Genomic DNA, 19,451 nt, shown 5'->3' on the forward strand with positions numbered 1-19,451 from the left:
TGCTAAGCTCCAGAGCTATTCCTAATCAGCTGGAAGTTTCTTCAGCATTTCAAAGGCCAGAAGTTCAAACCTAAGCCTAATGCTTTCTCTGCAAATCCTCTCCTGCTCTCACTGTCTTTATTTCAAAGAGAGGCTCTGCCCAGGGTAAAACGTCTATCTCCTTTATGTCCAGAAGCTTCATTAAGACCTGTGAATTCTGCTGGCAAGAACTCTAATCCCTGACTTATTAGACAACTCTTGCTTCAAGACCTCCCCATTCCTCAGACTATTATAATAAATTGTTCTCCATGTCACTGCTTTATTGCATCCTCAAAGCCCAACTACAATGACACACTTCCTTTAACAAGGACTAATCTACTCCAAGAAGACCACACCCCCAATCCTTCTCACACAGTTATCTGAGGCGTGAACATGCAAATCTAGGAGTCACCACAGAAAGCAACACAAGCTTTTGTCTGGCACACCTTAAAATCTAAATGTCTCTACTTTCCTCTGCCCATTTCAAGTTCAAGTCAGATCAACTCTTTCTGATTAGGCTTTTCATGCAATGCTCTTCAACTTATTAAGTCCAAGGTATGCCCCTATGTAAGATAGACCTTCAGGCTTAAGCTGTGACCTCTTGTCCCACAATATGCTAAATCAGTAGGTGCCCTAGCACCCTGTAACTCTGCAAACATGTATTAGAATTTCCCATCTTTTCGCTTTCTGAATCTTGAATCCTCAGGCTGGAATGTACTTCCTTCATCTGGAGAAATCGAAATTCTTGGCAGTCTTACAGATTTAGCATCAGTAGGATACAATTCATGGAGAATTTCCTGGCCTTTCCTAGCTAGAGGTATGTCAATGCCTGAACTGCAATTCTGTAACATTAACTCTTAACAGGCTGTATGGATGAGACAGCTCCATAGCTCACTTCCAGAGGTCTTGTTAAGCTAAACCCTGAAGTTCTTTTTGTGCATCTCTTCCCTTTTCATTATATCAAGTATTGATCATGAGTCACTTTTTATATGCTAGTGATCATAGAAGCAAGCATATTTGATTCTCTACCTTGAGGGCCACAGTAGGCTGGTAGAGTGAAAGAACGAGCAACTACAATGAGAACTATAGTGTTGGCCCTAAAGAAGGGTAAATATTTCAGCTCCTTGATGCTCAATTCCCAATAGATCAAAGTACTCTATATTTATATGAAGAGACTGAGTATATTTATTATATAAATAAAGCCCATTTTAAAGAGATTAAGTTATTTGATTTTTGAAAGAGATGGATAAAATGGTAGAGAAAACAGCCAGACTATTCTAGAGAAAAGAGTTAAAAATAACAGTGTTGTACAACTGGCCAGACCAAATCTCAGAGAAATCATGAAAATCTGCCTGACTCATCACAGCAGGTGGAACAAACAAAACCCATCATGAGATGTGGGCACCTGTGCAGGGTAAAAGGTGACGACGCCATCTTGTTTTCAAAGGTTGGAAAGAAATGAGAAGAGAGACTCTGATAAAAGTATTTACCACACTTGCTGAGAGCAGCCAAGCGTCCAAGTCATCAGCATTTATTTATTTGCTAGGCCAAGTTGGTCATGACACTATGTGAGCAGTCCTCATCTTTTACCAAAAAAGAGACTGCGTGACGGCCTTTGTTTAATACCTGTGCTGCTCCTCTGTCATGCTCTTCCTGTGTTAGACAAGTCATTTTTACCTTGTCTTTTCCTTAGCGGATTATGGGTTACATGGTGGCATCACCTGTGCCTCTCAGCACTATACCGCGGTGGTGCCCCTGTGTGTAACACTGAGTAAGTGTTCAGCACATGAGGGGAAGATGAGAAAACGCAGGGAGCAAGGCCCTGAGAGATGAGCTCCCTCGCTCTCACTTATGTTGAGAACACCGACTCTGAAGTTAGCAGCAAGAATAGTAGTGAGCAGAGCTCTTGATACTTTACCACACACTTTCTTCCCTGTAGAACACACAGCTTCCCTCAGAAAGCAACTAAAATTAAAGATGTAAGTGCTGAAGGAACACAAATGTTCCTCTCTTATAAGAAAGACTGATGGGTAAAAGAGTTTAGGTGTTGGTCTTAAAATAAACTGGAAACTTCCTACATGCAGTTGTTACTCTACGTGAGAGAAACGGTATGGAAGAGGACAGTTACAAGGGCTCTTGGAATGAGTGGAAAGTAACACATATTTATATTAAAGATTTGCTTAAGAGAAATGAAAAGCCCATATGGCAAGATCTGTACATGAAGCTGTGTTTCGATGGAAGTAGAGAAGAACAGATGAGCCACAGACACCCAAGTCACAGGACGCTCTACAGGGACTCATCTGCTTCCTTATATCCTCCAACTCTGCCCTCCTGACTAAATGCAGCCAAAGCAACCCAGTTAAACCTGGGTGAAAGGGAAAGCAAACAGATTGTAGGAGATGGGACACCTCATACATGCTGATGAGTCAAGTTTGGGGGAGCAATGTTAACAAGGAGATATCAAACTATTTTGGGCATTATGTTTTCTCAGGTCCTTCTTTGCTAACCCATCCCAACCCAGATATTTTACTAATTGCAACTTCACATTTCAAGCAGAAGTCTTAAGCTGTAATTTGGTACATCTGCTTAGAAATGTGACTAGAATCTCAAATGATTCCATTGTAACATTGGAAATGGTGAACATTCGTGCAATGACAAATAACTACAAGAGAAATGCTAATAAATGTCACTTTGTCAGGAAAGAAGGCAGACAGACCACAACTTTATGGAAGCAATTAAAGGTGTCTTTGTGACCATGAAATATGCTGGGCTTCTAAATATTTTGAGGGCCTTTTATAAAATAAGACATCAAAAGATTACATAAACCAATTCAAGAAATAAGTATTTTCTACCAAAATAAACCTGGACATGAATCACTACCAACTTCTGTGCAAATATTCTGACTCTTTCTTTCTCTTTCTTTCTCTCTCTCTTTCTTTCTTTCTTTCTTTCTTTCTTTCTTTCTTTCTTTCTTTCTTTCTTTCTTTCTTTTTTTTTAGAAAAGTCCGTGTTGCCCCTTAAATCTTGCCATGGGTAGCTTTCAAACAGCATTGGCACTTACCCATCAGGCACTATCCTGACCATAATGTTAAAGCTGGATCCCTCACAGCATTAAGGGCTCTGATTGTTTGGCTTTATACCCACAGAATAAATATCTTTAATTCAAAACTCCCCAGTACTACAAGCATTGAGTGCCAATGCAATGTCACAAGTGGAACATTTGGTATCAAGCACTAGGTTTATCTGCTTCCCCCAGCTCCTGTGTTGCTCCTCATGGTGGTAGTGACATGAAGGTGTGAACTTTTAACGGGTAGGTTCCAAATGCTGAGTGAAATAGCATTAAACAGTTTTTTTGCACACAATAATCTAAAATCTTGTATAAAATTAACTCTATAAGGATGAGGTATATAGAAAATGCTCATAATTCTTAGACTTATGTCCCATCTCTAAGATATGTCAGTGGATCTAAAAGCTCTGAATCAAAAGACAATTCTTATCCCAAGCATTTTGGATAAGGGATACCACAGCTATATATCCAGTGTAGAAGACAGCAAAGAATACTAGATTTGCTAAGTCCTTGTCCAGAAGAAACTAATTAAACCCAAAAGTAGTCTAATACCTCTAAAAACCATGGTTTAAACAGATACCTTGGAAAAGTGTTTTATTCCAACAATTCTTAAACATATTGGGTTCTGAATATATTGAAATATAAAATTTCAATGATAATGTCTCAGTATTAGTGCGAGAAAATCTGGAATCTTGTCCTCCTAGGAAGGAAAAGTAGGAAGAGGTATTATAGAAAATAAGAAGGCATGGCATTTGGATCCTCAAGCAATTTTAATAGACTAATGCTTCTCCTCTGCTGATTACTAGAGAATCACACTGGTTCTGTAGCTTTCCATCAGTTTGTATATATTTCCAAGACCTTCATTTTACCTTCAGATGCTTATCTGCTTACTATTCGTGGCATCAAATTCATTGATAAAGAAAAGTTCCATCATTGGAAGGCCAACAAAGAAGGGAAAGTACCTACTGACTCCCAAGGTACTATAACAGAGAAATGTAGCTTTGAAAAGAAGGAAGACGTGATTTCATGTCAACAGTAGCTTCTGTTTAATCATGCTCAGTGTCTGACTAGATAGATGTACTTACAACATGGAATGACACAATTATATCATAGTTTCAGGGTCTGCCTGATTATAAAGTTGTATACATAGGTCACTAACCATCAAGGCCTACAAACCCAATTCCAACTACGAAGCAGTCCATGGAGAAGAGAACTGTCCCTTCCTATCCTCTGTCTGGTCTCCCCTGGGAAAATACAGAAGTGAGGACAGGGACTCTAACAAAGACAAAGCATGGCACCAGGAGTCCCCGAATGTAGTTTCCTGCTAATGATGGGAAGTCACTACCTCAGGGAACCCTTTACTTCTTTGAAACTGGATCACTTACCTGAGGAGACCAGAGCCTGAGGCAAAGCCTTCGGCCTGGCTCCAGAGCAGCCCTATCATGTTACCTTTCCGGTTCCTGGTAAGTAACTGAAGCCAAAGGGCCTTGTAAAAAAGGAAGGACAGGCTGAGGAGAGATATACAGAAGAGCCTGCAAGTTTGCTTCTGACTGAGATTTGGCAACTTGGGTTTTAGAAGTGATTTATTCCTTTCACATGCTCCTTAGTATGATAGTGTATCAGCTGTTCCTGTATGCAGTGTGGATTAACTGGTACTTGTTTTTCTTGACCTTTGACCCTGAATCTCCCACACATACAATGGATGTTCCTGGAGGAAATGTATGCACTGGGTGGTCCTCTCAAGAGAGAGAGAGAGGAAACATAAGGAAGTCTATGGGCTTCTCTCGATGCAACCCATTCCCAGCGCCATTCCCAGGTCATTGCGTTATGTGACCTTATTACTATTCCGTACAATATTTATTACTGTAATCAATCTTAGCTGTAGACACAGCACCATGTTAAGTCCCATATGCACGTCCAGTGCATACCCCTGCAATTCTCAAGTACTTCCTGTGATGGATATTCTTGGTTGTCAACTTCATTATATCTCAAATCAACTAAAATGCATCGGGCTAGGCATACACTCATTGGTAGTTTTCCTGACTGAAATTTGTCCTATCTCTTCACCTCTTCCTAGACTACTGACAAGTATTAATAAAAACTAGTCATAATTTCTAGAATAGGGTATCTTCCTTTAAATCTATGTAATTTTCAATATTAGAGTTTTTGTTACAACGCCATTGGCTTCATTATATGATCTAAAGTGTTTACACTTATAGTGGAAATTCAAAGCCAGTATAAAAGATTGATCATAGTAAGACGTGTTTGGGAGTAATATAGGATTTATAGTGCTTCCAGCAACTCATGCCAGCACGTCCCAGATCTGCAAAGGAGCTGGACTGCAAGAGTAAGAGGTAAGGCACATACTCACAGGAAGGGAAAATCTACTGGTCTGCTTGTCTCGGACTTATAGCTTCTTCTGTAGGAGGCCAAGGAGTAAATAGTTAACGAGACATTCTAAATCAGAAACAACCAATTTTCAGTCAGAGTTTAGATGTTGCAATTACATGGTCGTACCTAATAGGCAAGAAAATAATTAATATTTTCCTTTACTGTTGGTTTATTTTCCTGAACTGTAAAGATGTAAAACACTGCCTCGGAGTAGGGACAGTTGTATTAGGTCTGAGGGCAAGCTATAGAGGAGTCAAGTTTATGCTCAGTTGATCGAAGTATCTCAAATCACCCTTACTTTGGACCATAGTAACCTGGACATAAGAATATTACCAACATACATTACAATGTATGTGAATTTCAGAGCCAATTCATAAATTATTTTGTTTGACCTTCATAGAATGCCAATTCCTGAGTATATCTCTGGTGTTTTTTAAGTGAAGTGATAAAAACACCAATCCTGCTAAATTCCTACACATTAAATGTGCTAAATTCGTTTCCTATATGAAAAATGAAGTATTTCTGTTAATAGGCACCATAGTCACCCTGCTGTTAGAGCAACCCAGTGTGCGCCATTTCCTCTACTAGGCATGGCGTTATCCTTATTTAGACACTACTTACAGAAATGACTGCTTTCAGGTGTGTTCACTCCAATATACTCCCATCCTATGTAAAAGTAAGTAAATGGGGCTTAATATAAAGTAATAATAGTGTCTCGCAAGATGGACTCACCAGTGACTTGGAATAAACCTGACATACAGGCTTTGGAGCAACGAGAAGCCACGGGAGATTCTGCGCATGCTTGTCACTGTGCAGTCTCTCTGAATGCTGCCCCAGGCACTCAGCTACCATCAGGAGGCCTCCAGGGTAAACCTGCCCTTCTGAAACTTTCCTTTTCTTAATTTATCTTCTTTTTCTCATCTACCTTGCGTTTGCTTTCTTCAAAGGGCTTCAGGAAGAGGCTCTTCTGAAAAAAGGAAACTCTGTACTGACTTGTAAGCATGTGATAAAATTTCTTGCTGCCAGTGCGGCGGTTGAATGAAGGACCATGTGGAAAGATGGGTTCATGGCTATATGACTTTGAAATCTTCCAGCAGCAGATAAAAAGGCTTCTGCATTTCCTTTGAGTCCTCCCTGTGAGAGTTTGTGGGGTCGTTACAACGCTGTTGCACTGAGGCCTCCTCATAAAATTGAGCGTTGAGTGACAGAGCTGCCAGAGAGCTGTGTGCACCTCAGAGTATCTAGGCCAAGCTCTACTGAAAAGCAGGTCTTCTGGCAGAGAATCAAGTATGTCCCTTCATGGCTGAAGGACAGATAATGGCGTCTTTGATGAGAGACTCTGGTGCTTAGCAAGCTGAAAACATACTAGTATGCAATGTGGACTGGGAAACTGATGCTGAATGAACCGCTAGAGGCGCTTTTACATTCATTAGCTAGGCTACCCTTTTCTGTTACATTGTTACCCACTGTGATGCTTGAAGGGAAAATTTAACTAAAAAATATCTAAAGCTTTCCATGTACCCTGGAACTTAGAATTTCTATAACCAAAAGAGAGGGCCTTTCATATGCTAAACTGTGAGAAATTAACCTATCCATCTTACTAAATGGATTAAACACACACACACACACACACACACACACACACACACACACACCCCACACCACACCACACAAAACCACATTATGTGTTGGAAAGGTCACATGAAGCAAATATATAACGTGAGGAGCCCTTCTTGTTTGATGCCTGACCTTGACTGAATGCAGTACTTTGCCTTCAGTGAGGCTAAAGCAGTGCTTACAAAACAGCACTCCCCATTCCATCTACTCTGCTAACATCGCTGGAAGACATAAAAAAGAAAGAAACATATTTATTTTTCAACAAATACTTACTAAAAGGATACACAATGTTATTAGCCAACATAAGGCCTTTCACATAAAAATGTGTTTCATACAAGAGACCACCAAAAACTAGGTAAGCAGTCCGGTAAAACATTGTACTCTGGTTAAGTACCTCATATTCAGAAAAAGACAGCAAGAGGAGGGAATGGTTTTAAAACAATGGATAGTCTTACAGACTTGCTTTTCAGGGCCTTTAAGACATCTGAAATGTTTGTATACTTGCGATCACATGTCACTGTATACATCTTTGTTTCATCTCATTCATATTTCTGTATCATTACATATGCTTCACAGACATACATTTATTAATGTTTCTTATTCTTAAATAAAAATTAAACAGTAAAGTTGCATAACTCACTGAAGGCTACAGAGGTTATTCAAAGGCATAGCTGAAAGCAGGCAGTTATACCCGAGTCAAAGTTATTACTATGTATTTACATCCCCAGCAGGGCTGCACAATATTCTGCTAGTTATTTTCTATTTAGTACCCAAATTTTTATAGAAACGTTAAAAACAAAGAATATGGCGGTGTGAGGGAAACAATAAATACAAGAGGAAAAGTGAGGCGGGGGGAGTTGTTGCTGAACCTTCCTTGAAAAAACTAAGTGAAATGAGAGGAGAGAAAAATAACTTTCCAGAATTCTCCATGGAAGTCAGGGAGAGAGCTCTCAGGTAAAAGCACTTGTTATAATGCCTGAGTTCCATTTCATGGAAAGCCACATGGTGTGGCGTGGGTATGTAATCCTAACCCCCATACTGGAGCTGAGTGGAAGAGGCAGGGATGTCCAGAGGCCTGCAGGCCAGGAGTTCACAGACAGACAGACTGTATTAATGAGATGCAAGATGACAGCCAACTCCCAAAAGTGTTCTCCTGATTCCACATGCACCCTCACAACCAAACATAGATAAATTACAGTAATTCATTTCCTCAGAGCTAGGCATGGCGGCAGACACTTGCACTTAGGAGGCTGAAGCAGGAGGATTGTTAAGTTACAGATCTAACCTAGGGTACACAGGAAGCCTCTGTTTAAAAACAACAGTAGTAACCACAGAAAAAGAGATCCTAATGGGGCCACAGAGAGGGCAGTGGGTGTAAGTGTTGTGATGGGGGACTCCCGGGAGGGATGAAAGGACCAATAGCTGGGGCCAAGGAGGCTGAGGAAGGCGATAAAAGTTGTATGGTTTGTAATCCCCCAGCCTCAAACAAAGGTTGTACAGGATGTAGTTGTACAGGAGTACAGGGCCTTCTAAAAGGCCCTGGCACAACAAATGTCAAACTCATGTCACCCATCATGACAGAGTCCCTTTGCTACAAGTTCTCCATGTAACAGACTCACAGACACAAGCTCAAGTGGTAGCGAATGACAGAAGCGAATCATTGCCACAGCTCTCAGCAGGTCTGGCTCCACGGGCCTCTTCTTCCTTTTCCACCCACACCATAGCATCTCTATCAGCAATAACATTTGAATTCCCTGCCTGAAGAGCAGGTTGACACATCAACTCCCTAGAGCCTTAAAAAAAAGTATGAGTTTAAAATGAAATGATGTAATAAAAGGCTTAAGAGTTTTAAAATCAGACTGCCCTGGACCCAAACACAGGTATTATCACTCACTTCTGATCAACAAACATGAGGGAGGGAAGAGGGGAGGGGCACTTGGGAAAGGTGATGAGAGTTCATCATCATCATCACCATCATCATCACCATCACCATCATCATCACCATCATCATCATCATCACCATCATCAACACCACCATCATCATATCACCACCATCATCATCGCCATCACCACCATCATCACCATCATCATCATCACCATATCATCACCACCATCATCATCATCACCATCATCATTTTGCCAGTAGGCTCTTCTATGCTTTAGACAAAGCAGGTGCTCAAGAAATACTCTATATCATATTCTTTTCATCTCAATATTTCCTGTGTATTTACCAAGATCTAACTCTTTCACATTTTTTTCCTTCAAGAAATATGTATGTGGCAGATGTTTAACAGCTATATATCAACAGTGAATGAAATGATGTAAGTGCATAATTTGGTTATAAAGTTTATAAAGTGCTTTAAGCTGACAGAAATAGTGCATATGCAGACTGTAAATGGACATAAAACATAAAATATCTCTCCAACCAAAGTAACCTTTTTTTTTTTTTGAGATTTATCTCTCTCAAAGGAGGAGCTCCTTTGGTATTTCCTCCCCTATAAGGTAGACAGCAACATAACATGCAACAAGAAGACACGGGGTGTCTCTGTTTAGAGCATACGAATGCCCACGCAGGTCAAAACTAAGGTTTGGCTCCCTGTCTGAGGAAATACGGATCACACATAATGTGTTCATAAGTGGGCTGGTATCCATGTCAATTGTATCCAGAGAACAATGCTCAACTATGGCACACAATAGCTAGCGACTAGGAGATTTTTAGTTAGTTCATAGTTTTGTACAAGGTAGAATTAAATTTCTAGAGAGATCCGGATGCTTCTTTCTGGGAGAAATTCACCTCCTGTCTTCCTCTGGAGCCTGGATACATGACATGTCATGGTGCTTTTGAGTGGGCTCTTGCCAGTGGTTCAGAAGCTGATGACAGAAACAGGTACAGACAATGGCACAGCTGCTAATGGGGACATTTAAATCAGCGCCCATTCTTCCCCTGCCATCGTGTAAAGCCCCTTCACTGCTCCAAAACAAATACAGCTTAATTTTATTTCCTGCCTGCCTTTGTGTAATTCTGACATGTCCTCAGTCAAACACGACCCAGTCCTTCAATCAGGCCCTATTTTTCTAGAGATGAGGAAACAAGAGGAAGCTAAAGCAATTATTGAAAACTCATAAGCAGCAGCTTTAGCCTAATTACCTTGACTCTCCTTTCTAATTTTTCCATCGATTGTTTCTTGCTAATATGTGAGCATTGACTGAGCTGGTAGAGCCTGGAGCTGCTATGATAAGAGCAGATGCCACGGGGAAGCAGAATGTAATTAGGAGGCCCGGTACTCCTTTTTGGAATCGCACATGCACAGTCAAGGCTCTGGTTGGTCCCTCTTAAGCAGCAAGCAGCTTCCTTCAGCATGGCTGCTGTCTGCTGTGTCTTTGCCACCAGAGGGCAGCTAGGAAAAGGAAAAAACTACTCCATGTTCTTTGTTCCTCTTTTGATTTTAAAATAACGTGTTTCCCATATTTCTCAACACATTATCTATCAAAACTCCCAGGTCTGTATAACTCTAGGAGGGTGAGGTGCCACCATTGTTTTGAGGGGCAAAAAGTCCTTTTTTCCTCTCAAATGCTACTAGATTAAGCCTCAACTTAAACAACTGAGTAATACTGGGTGGTTTATCTGAATATTCATGTATCACTGACAACTGTGACAACCACTTTAACAACTCTGGGCTCTTTTTTTTGTTTTGGAAAAAAACCAAGTTTCTTGCTTTAGGGTATAAAATTTGTCTTTAAATCATATTTATAAGGTAGTGTAAATTCTTATGTTTTAAAATATATCTAAGTTTTCTCTAGCAGCAATAATACCTTGTTTGTCCGTTATTTTAAATTGCTATCACAGTATGGCTCACTATGAGAAAACACAGCTTAATAAAGCTGTATGCTAGGTTTTATAGGAGTCCAGATGACCCCAGAGAACCAAGGTGTCATGTGTGGTACTATTTTACTTTATCTTCCTCAGAAACCCGGGGAAGAAACCAAGTGGTAACGATTAGCAATGCTTAATGAACTTCAGACACAGCTGCGAAAACTGTTAATTAAGCAAAATGTAAGCATAGATAAAGCCCTAACAGAAAGGACAGAAAAGAAAAATATGAATGAAAGAAACATTAGGCAAAAACATGAAGAAAAATGGAGGGCTAAAGACAGACACAGCATAGGCAGAGCTGGACAGCAAGCCCCTTGAAATATCAACAAAGCTACGTGAATGACAAAGGCATCCATTATGAAGTGACAGTTCTACATACAGTGTGGATGTTTAGTAAATAATAAACTGATTTATATTAAAATAACTTCACCAATACTTGAGGGAATTAATGTAATCCCCAAGTGACAGGAATAAGGATATCACCCATCAGATCAGCAATCACAATTTACCTGCAGGAACTGAGAAACAAACTCATACTATAGTGTGAATAACTGATTAGAACCGCATCAAATAATGCCATAGGTGTTCATGATACGGATTTCCAATAGGATTTGGTGAAATAATGTTTGAAGTAGCTGGCATAATACTTAAGGTTCAGAAGCTGGAAAACATCCTAGGACTTTACATGACTAGATCTGCAAGTATAATACTGTGGTCTGCACAAGGCTTGATTAGCACACTCAGTGTTCTTTCCAAGTAGTTCAGGAAACTATTCTAGGATGCCACAATGTCCAAGAGGGTGGGTTCTAAGGCAGGTATAATTTGGGCTTTCTTTTTACAAAGGTCTAAAAACAAGTACCTATGCTATGATGTGATATGAACCACAATTATATAAGAACAAGATGTTAAGACAGCTAAAGAAAGAAAAAGAAATTTTACAGTCATCTTGAAGCTGTTGTAATGAATAAAGTAAAAGGTGATCAGGAGAGAAGAAACGTTGTAGCAATGGGTACAGACAGGGCCTGGGAAGTTTAGACCTCACAGGGAAAGAGAGAGACAAACCAGTACTGATAAGAGTAGACATGTCATGTTTTCCAAGTGGGTAGGACTATTGATTGCTTTCTTGCCTTGGCAACTTACATAGCACCTTCTGGTACTATGAGAGTCCATCCTCAGGATGCAGGACTGTAGGTCAGTTCCACCTTTGTCTTGCCCTTCCTATATCCACACTGTGTGGTATCTATAGCAGTAGGGACTTACTTTCAAGTCCTGGGAGGCAACCAAGGGCAATAGAATAGTCTGAATTATTTTAGGATTCTCTTAAACTTTGTTGACCAACAACTGGCACTCATGTTTTTCCTAGAGAGTCTATGGCTCTTGAGGGAGAATTATCGCCCAGTATGGTATGACTTCATTAACTATGTTTGTATGTATTTACTTTTAAGTAAACATATCAAATGCTTCCTTATGTGTTTTCAAACATATCCTTAATATTATCCTTCCTTTCTCACTCTATATTGCTCTCCCTCTGCCTACTCTGGTTAGGAGAACCACTTGACTCATTGTTCCCATTTCTTCCCATATAGCCTGGGCAAGATTCCCCCAGTGGTTTAATAGTGGTACTCTCATCTTGGAAGTAACCAACAGCTGTCTAATTTGTCTTAAACTCATTCAAGAGAAGTAAATTCATTCCTTGTACTATAAACCTAGGCAACCACTCATGGCTGGAGAGGTCAAAGACCCTAGAGCAGCATCTACTATAGCCATTTTCCTAAATCAGGAGAATTTATAATTGTATTCTAAACACTTGAAACAACAGATGAGTTCTTTTTGCAGCATATTGAAGCTTCTTTTTGCAGCATATGGAAGCACTTGGTCAAAATGCAGAAAATAAGTGGCTATGAAGATAGGGTGTCCAGGTCAAACTGATACATCTGCATTGCAATCCCTACACCTAAGACTCAGGGAACATTACAGAATACAGGGCAGACAGATTGTAAGAACCAGAGGCCCATGACACCTGCTCCTAGACAGTATCTTCTAGACATGACAGAAAAGCTATATCCACGAAATCTCAACAATATGATTGCCTAAATAAGATTTGAATAACGCCACCTCTAGTTCACAACAAGCCAGCAAGATTTCCCAGGGTCACACCCCTAAATGAAGAGTTACAGGCAACAGCTGGCTGCTAGGACAGTGAGAATCAGACTTTTCCAGGGATAAGATCACTGATAGGTTATCTAATCCCAAGTGGTCAGCCCTGAAAACATGCACATTCTGAACGTGAGAGAGAGGTGAGGGTCATGCAAGGACTTGAAGGTGCCAGAGGAAAGGGTGGAAATGACATAAACACTGTACTCAGGTATGACATCCTCAAAAAATATAAAAATAGAAAAAAAAAGGATAGACATGTTCTACAAGACAAGGGGCTGATGGGTATGTGTGTGGGGGAAATACCAGAATAATTTAGGGTAAAAAAATGAGATAAAAATTAGAAAGCCGTCTTCCAGAAATGAAAAGATAACAGCTTTTCTTGACTTTCTAGTTGCAGTGTCATGGGAAGAGGTTTGAGTTTTTATCAAATGACTTGGTTCAAGTAACAACTACTCTTTAATATACATATAACTGTCTTCTCCAGGATCATTTCTGCCACGAGTATCATAAAGTTCACTGGAAGTGGTAAGTAGGCAGCAGAAAACACTTTAGCTGTTCTGTTTAGGAATGATTTAATACAGGGAATATGCTATTCACAACAATACAGGAAGCATTGGTAGACCAGGGAGTAAGCTGGGTTTCCAAGAAATAACATGTGACTAGTGACCCATTACTGGCACAAACTACGACCTCTGACACTGTTAGCAGAGTGACAAGTTAGGGATGAGTTAGGAGGTTGTCCTGACTGTAATGATTTCTTTTAAGAGGTTAATGAGTGACTTGCAGTGCTATGGCAAACCCTGTACTCTCACACTTACTAACGAATCAGCTGAAGCAAAGACAGTCTTCACCCAGATCCCTCTCCCAAACCTCTCAAGAGTGTATCTGCTTGGAGAAACCGGATTCCTAAACACTATAGCAAGAAGATACTTGAACATGCCTACAAAGACACACAATAAGGATTTATAAAGCTTCCTTAGTACCAAGTCGGGGTCTGATCTGAAACACAGGCTGAGTGAACATGAAGTAGTCCAAAGGTAGGGCTACTTCAGAATTACTTGCCTTGAGGCTAAAAATCTCAGGGTCTTTCCAACTTTTCTGTTATCACTAGAGGTTTGTCCCGCTTAGACTGCAAAATGGATGTCACAGCTCTACTCAGCACTTTACAAATCACACCACTGATAGGAACGAACTAGACTAAATCTTCATGTTATCTTTTAATCAGACACAAAGGCCCACCTTGGAAGGGACTTAGCAGACTTTCCTCACATGTGCCGACCAGAGCTGTATCATTTTATATGTTTCTCACCATTACTGCCACATGCTTCAGTGCGTGAAATGAAACTGTAAGGTAAATCATGAAGAGTTCCGAGGGTTAAAAAAGCCAAGACCCTTCCCCAAAAATGTCACCATGCTGGAGTATAGCCTCAACCATGTTACAAAGTGAGGGCTGGGAGGAAGGGTGGTATGGATGCAGGCAGGCGGCCAGGAGCTGCAGGCAAGCTGTGTGCCTTCAACTCAGGGTCTTCATTCCTTCAATCTCAACTGAGCTATGTGCTTACTTAACTAACTGACTGACTAACTGAACAAGGTTATCAGTACTAGGATAACTGGTGTCTACAATCTGACAGGGACAGTATTATCTGACAGAGGAAAATCTCTGCAGACATGGGGAAGTCTAGGCACGTACAGGGAGAGTGAGGAAGGAGATTTGCTAAAGTTTTACTCAGAAAGGAAAACAAGTGTCAGGGGACAAGTAATCGGATAAAACATGTTTTTTTCTTTTCTTTTATATTATTTATTACAGGAAAGACAGTTAAATCATATCTGATGGCAGACAATAAACAAGCTTTGAAAGTTCCCAGCAGGGCTGGAATATTTGCAGGGATTGTGTTCGTCAACAAAGACTCTCACAGTGGCACTGTTCTGATGACAGTGAACCACACTGACGATGCATGCTAGCCACTCTTCTGGCAGGGAAAAGTGAATCAAGAATGGGAAGTTTAAGGGCCAAGGCCTGCTATTAATGCAGATGCTAATAACCACACAGACTCTCCTTTATAGCATGTATGGGTAACTTTAAAGTTGATGGTCCTAGAGTTTTCACAGGATCATATGCCTACTTAAATACCTGAGTGTACAAGGAATTGCATATCCATGCCCCCATGTCAGGGTCTAACATTCTATCCTCAGAAGCACTCACTTCATAGTTATAAGAGTAACAAGGATTACTACCTAATGATACACTTACAGTGTCTCCCTGCTCGCCAGAGATAATTCATTGGATCAGACTATATTATAATGTGAATTATTACTATAGAATCAATATCATAAATTGATTATGAAACTTTTAAAGGCATTTACCCTAACATCTTCATGTATTTATTACCACCACTGCTTGTTAGAATTCATTACCCCTAAATACAGTGAGCCATGCTGAAGAACCCTCAGCTATATGATAGTATTAATGATTACACACAAACAGACACACACACACACACAATTACAACTTGGCAGTTTCTGGGTTCTGAGAATGTTGAGCAAGTTTGGCCTATAGAATATTAGCTTTTTGAATAAAAAAGTAAACTATATAGAAGGATTTGTGATGGCTATTCATGGTTGTCAACTTGATTGACTACTTCTGCAATCCAGAAATGGAGGGCACAGCTGTGATCCAGATCTTGAGACTAGAAGACATAGGTTTTTAATCTGGATCTTGATTTGGACATCTTGAGGCATGGTGGCCATGAAAAGTTTAGGCCCAGGGCAAGGTACTACATGCTTTTAATCCCAGGAAACTGAGGCAAGCAGATCTCTGAGTTCAAGGACAGCCTGAAACAAATCAAGTTCCTGATCCAGGCATGGTGGTACACACCTTTAATCTGGACCACACTCTCTGCTGGAGGCCTACATAAGGACACTGGAAGAAGGAAGGCTCACTCTTTTCCTGCTTGCACTTAGTGCCATGCCGGCACATTGTTGGAACTTATTTCTGCAGGATTCCAGCTTACACAGAAGACCAGCTGAAACAACTAGCCTAGGGCACTGAGCAACTACTAGACACTTGGACTTCACATTCACAGCTGCCCGTTGTTGAGTGAGTTGGACTACAGACTGTAAGTTATTACAATAAATTCCCTTAATATATAGGGACATTGCATAAGTTCTGTGACTCTGGAGAATCCTGACTAATATAGCTTTCTTGTTACAGGAGCTTGTGATGTGCAACTGGGTCAGGATGAGGTGCTTTTCCCCCGTGGTTTAAAGTAAGGCAGGCTAGGAGCCTTCCCCATGTGTTAACAGTTACAATGGTGCAGGAGGGATATACTGACATGTGAAGGATGGCAGTGGGGCACTTTGATGTTGCCACCAGCTGTGTCTCAGCATCTTAGTCTGTAGCCATCACTCTTATACCTGCTCTCATTTTTCAGGAAAGGCTTCTCAGCCATATGTATGTCTAGCACTCTGATGGGGTGCAGTTTGCTGCACTCAGAGCAGCAGGGGTGGAGACAGTAAGGACAAACACAAACCCCTGCTCAGAGTCCCAGATCATCTTGTTCTCATTAACTTCTATCACGTTCTCCTTCCTGGTGGCCTGGCCTGCAAAGTCCAGGCTCTGGCAAGCTTTGTGATGAGCAATCTTACAGAAATTGTTTGACCTGATTCTATAGCTGACTAAGGTAAGGCTACCATGCTAGACCGCACATTGCATACACACATGCCCATGCACGATTCTAACATTCATATACCAGATAACATTATAAAGAAGCCACCAACAGGCTCAAATACGTTGATACCATTGTTTAGAACTGCTGAGAAACACCATTTCTTTTAAGGTAGCAGTAGAATACTTTACATTTAATATTCAAGGATCACACAAAGAAAGCAAAGTTGAAAAATTAAGAAAGCACAATCCTGCTGTTCAGCAGAAGTCTTTGTTGCCCTGCAGGGAAAAGTACATTCTTTTACTAGAGTAGGTATGGGGAGGAAGGCAGCAGAGGTGGGAGTGTCAGGTCTTAGACCAGGGAAGGAATTTGCATTTATATTACACTTCACAGCTCATTTTACACTTCTGGATCTCAGTTCTCCTTCAATCTCCCTTGGACCAGTTAGTTTCCTTCTCTTCCACTGCTACAGACTACGAATGCAACCAACTATTTTATTAAATGCCTTCTCCGTGAAACCCAAAATGCATCTAGGGCGTGTTCATGTCAGATACCAGAAAACAGAAGAACTCCAATGGCATGGAGGGAATGTGGAGATACTGTCCAGGGAGGGAATTTCCAAGTATGCTGTCTCACAGAGTATGGTACTCAGCCTCCTTACCCAACAACCAACAACCCTGAAAGCTGTCAATAACATCATCTTCAAATGGGAAGCTAATAGTTAAGAGAATTCCTAAAAATTATTACTTTAACAAACATTTTAAACCATGCTCTCTAAAAATGATGTATATATAACTAAAAACAAAGTCTAAAGTCATCTCATCAAAAAACACCACAAGGAGAAGAACAATATAGCCTCTGTGTAGCTGCAATGATGGTTCACTCCAGAGAATGCCCTGTGGAAGGCAGCCCAGACAGTAAAAAGTTATCTATTATCCAGACTCTCGCACAGAGCTCATTCTCCTAACGGAATTTCTTCATCTCTGAAAATGCTGTATTAAGTACTATGCCATTTCCAGCAACGACTACCAGAAAGGTAATGATGCTCCACGTCTAATTTCTCACGCCTTTTGTGTCTGATGACATTGTAAGTGAATCGTTAACAGTCTCACACAGACTGGCACTGTTGTTTGCTACTAATGAGGAATTTCATTTCTTCCAATGCAGCAGGAGGACAAATTGGAATCGAGAATTGAGGGACATTGAATGAAAGCAAGCAACAAAACAAAACAAAATACAAAGAACAACAAAAACCCAACAGTAAATGGGGCCAACTTTCTAGGACCTTTGTTTTGTCACTAAATTTAAATATTAGATATCCCAGGATAGAACATACCAACCAACACAACACACACACACACACACACACACACACACACACACACACACACACACAGAGAGAGAGAGAGAGAGAGAGAGAGAGAGAGAGAGAGAGAGAGAGAGAGAGAGAGAGAATGAATACTACCCAGACCTCAAGCAAAGCTTGTGACAGTGTCAGGATAACAATCAGCTACAGGCATCTTTTAATACATTTTCACACAAGAGTTAAGTGAGATACAAGTAGAAACCAAGCTAGTAGTTCCATGCTGAATTTAGCAGTAAATAACAAAAGAGAGGTGTATGTAAGCTAGGATGTGTTTGACAGAAAGCTCCCAGGGCAAGGTGCAGGTTTCCACATTACCTAAGAACCTGGACAGCAGAAGGACACAATGCTGAGGGAATGAGCAGCTGGGAGGTTACTGCAGCGATGGTGCAGAGGTTTCGCCCAAGCTGCACATCAGCATTCTCTAGATGAGCTGAAAGTGATCAACAGATGATTATTGCTGACCGATTAAATCAGAAACCAGCACGATGGTTTCCAGGCATCAGTAGATTTCACAGCAACTTCTATTCAAATGCAGCCAGGGCTAAAATTTGCACAGAAATGTTCCAAAACAGAATGGAGTCAGTGGGTAATAAAATGTCTAGAAGGAGCCTAGTCAAACTTTTCAGATAAACTTGGGTGGAGAAAAGAAGGCAGTGTCTTAGCAGATTGTAGGTAAATGCAAAGTTTCTTTAGGATATGTAGAAAATGAGTAAGCTGATATGTAGGAAAAAGATAAGATAGAAATAGAAAACAAATATGTGCTAATACAGAGGGTTGGACTGAACAAAGTGAAGTAATAGAGGAGGGTGCTGAAAGTTTTGGAGAACATAAAACCAAACGTGTAAATGGGAGCTTCGCCTCACACAGAAGATGACTTAATTCTTAGAAAAACGCAAAAAAGGAAAGAGGGAGAGACAGATCTCCCCTCAAACAACAGATTAATAAAATGGTAGAAACAAAACAAAAGGCTGCTGGACCTAGGGACAAATGGGGTGATATCACCTTCCTCGGTAAGGAATACAAAGAAGAATATTACATGGACAGAATGGCAAATCAGGCTCAGTAGCTGAGGTCCCACAGCTAGACTCTAGGGAAACAACAGGATGGCTGAATACAGTAAGGGGTGTGAATGTGACACAGTGGAGGACACTTATCTAATAACGACAGGACTGTTAATCCTGCCAATCCAAGAGCATGAGAGGCTTCCATCTTCTGAGATCTTCAGTTTCTTTCTTCAGAGACTTGAAGTTCTTGTCATACAGATCTTTCACTTCTTTGTTTAGAATCATACTGAGG

The 19,451-nt window shown here is 40.6% G+C and overlaps 1 protein-coding gene across 1 annotated transcript in view; it reads right to left on the reverse strand.

Annotated features, from left to right (window-relative positions):
* Positions 1–19,451, reverse strand: part of Exoc4 (exocyst complex component 4) — a 725,423-nt gene that overhangs the window by 270,969 nt on the left and 435,003 nt on the right. The gene's annotated exons all lie outside the window — the stretch shown is intronic.

This window comes from Rattus rattus, chromosome 6 (genome assembly GCF_011064425.1).
Source record: "Rattus rattus isolate New Zealand chromosome 6, Rrattus_CSIRO_v1, whole genome shotgun sequence".
Lineage (NCBI taxonomy): Eukaryota > Metazoa > Chordata > Mammalia > Rodentia > Muridae > Rattus > Rattus rattus.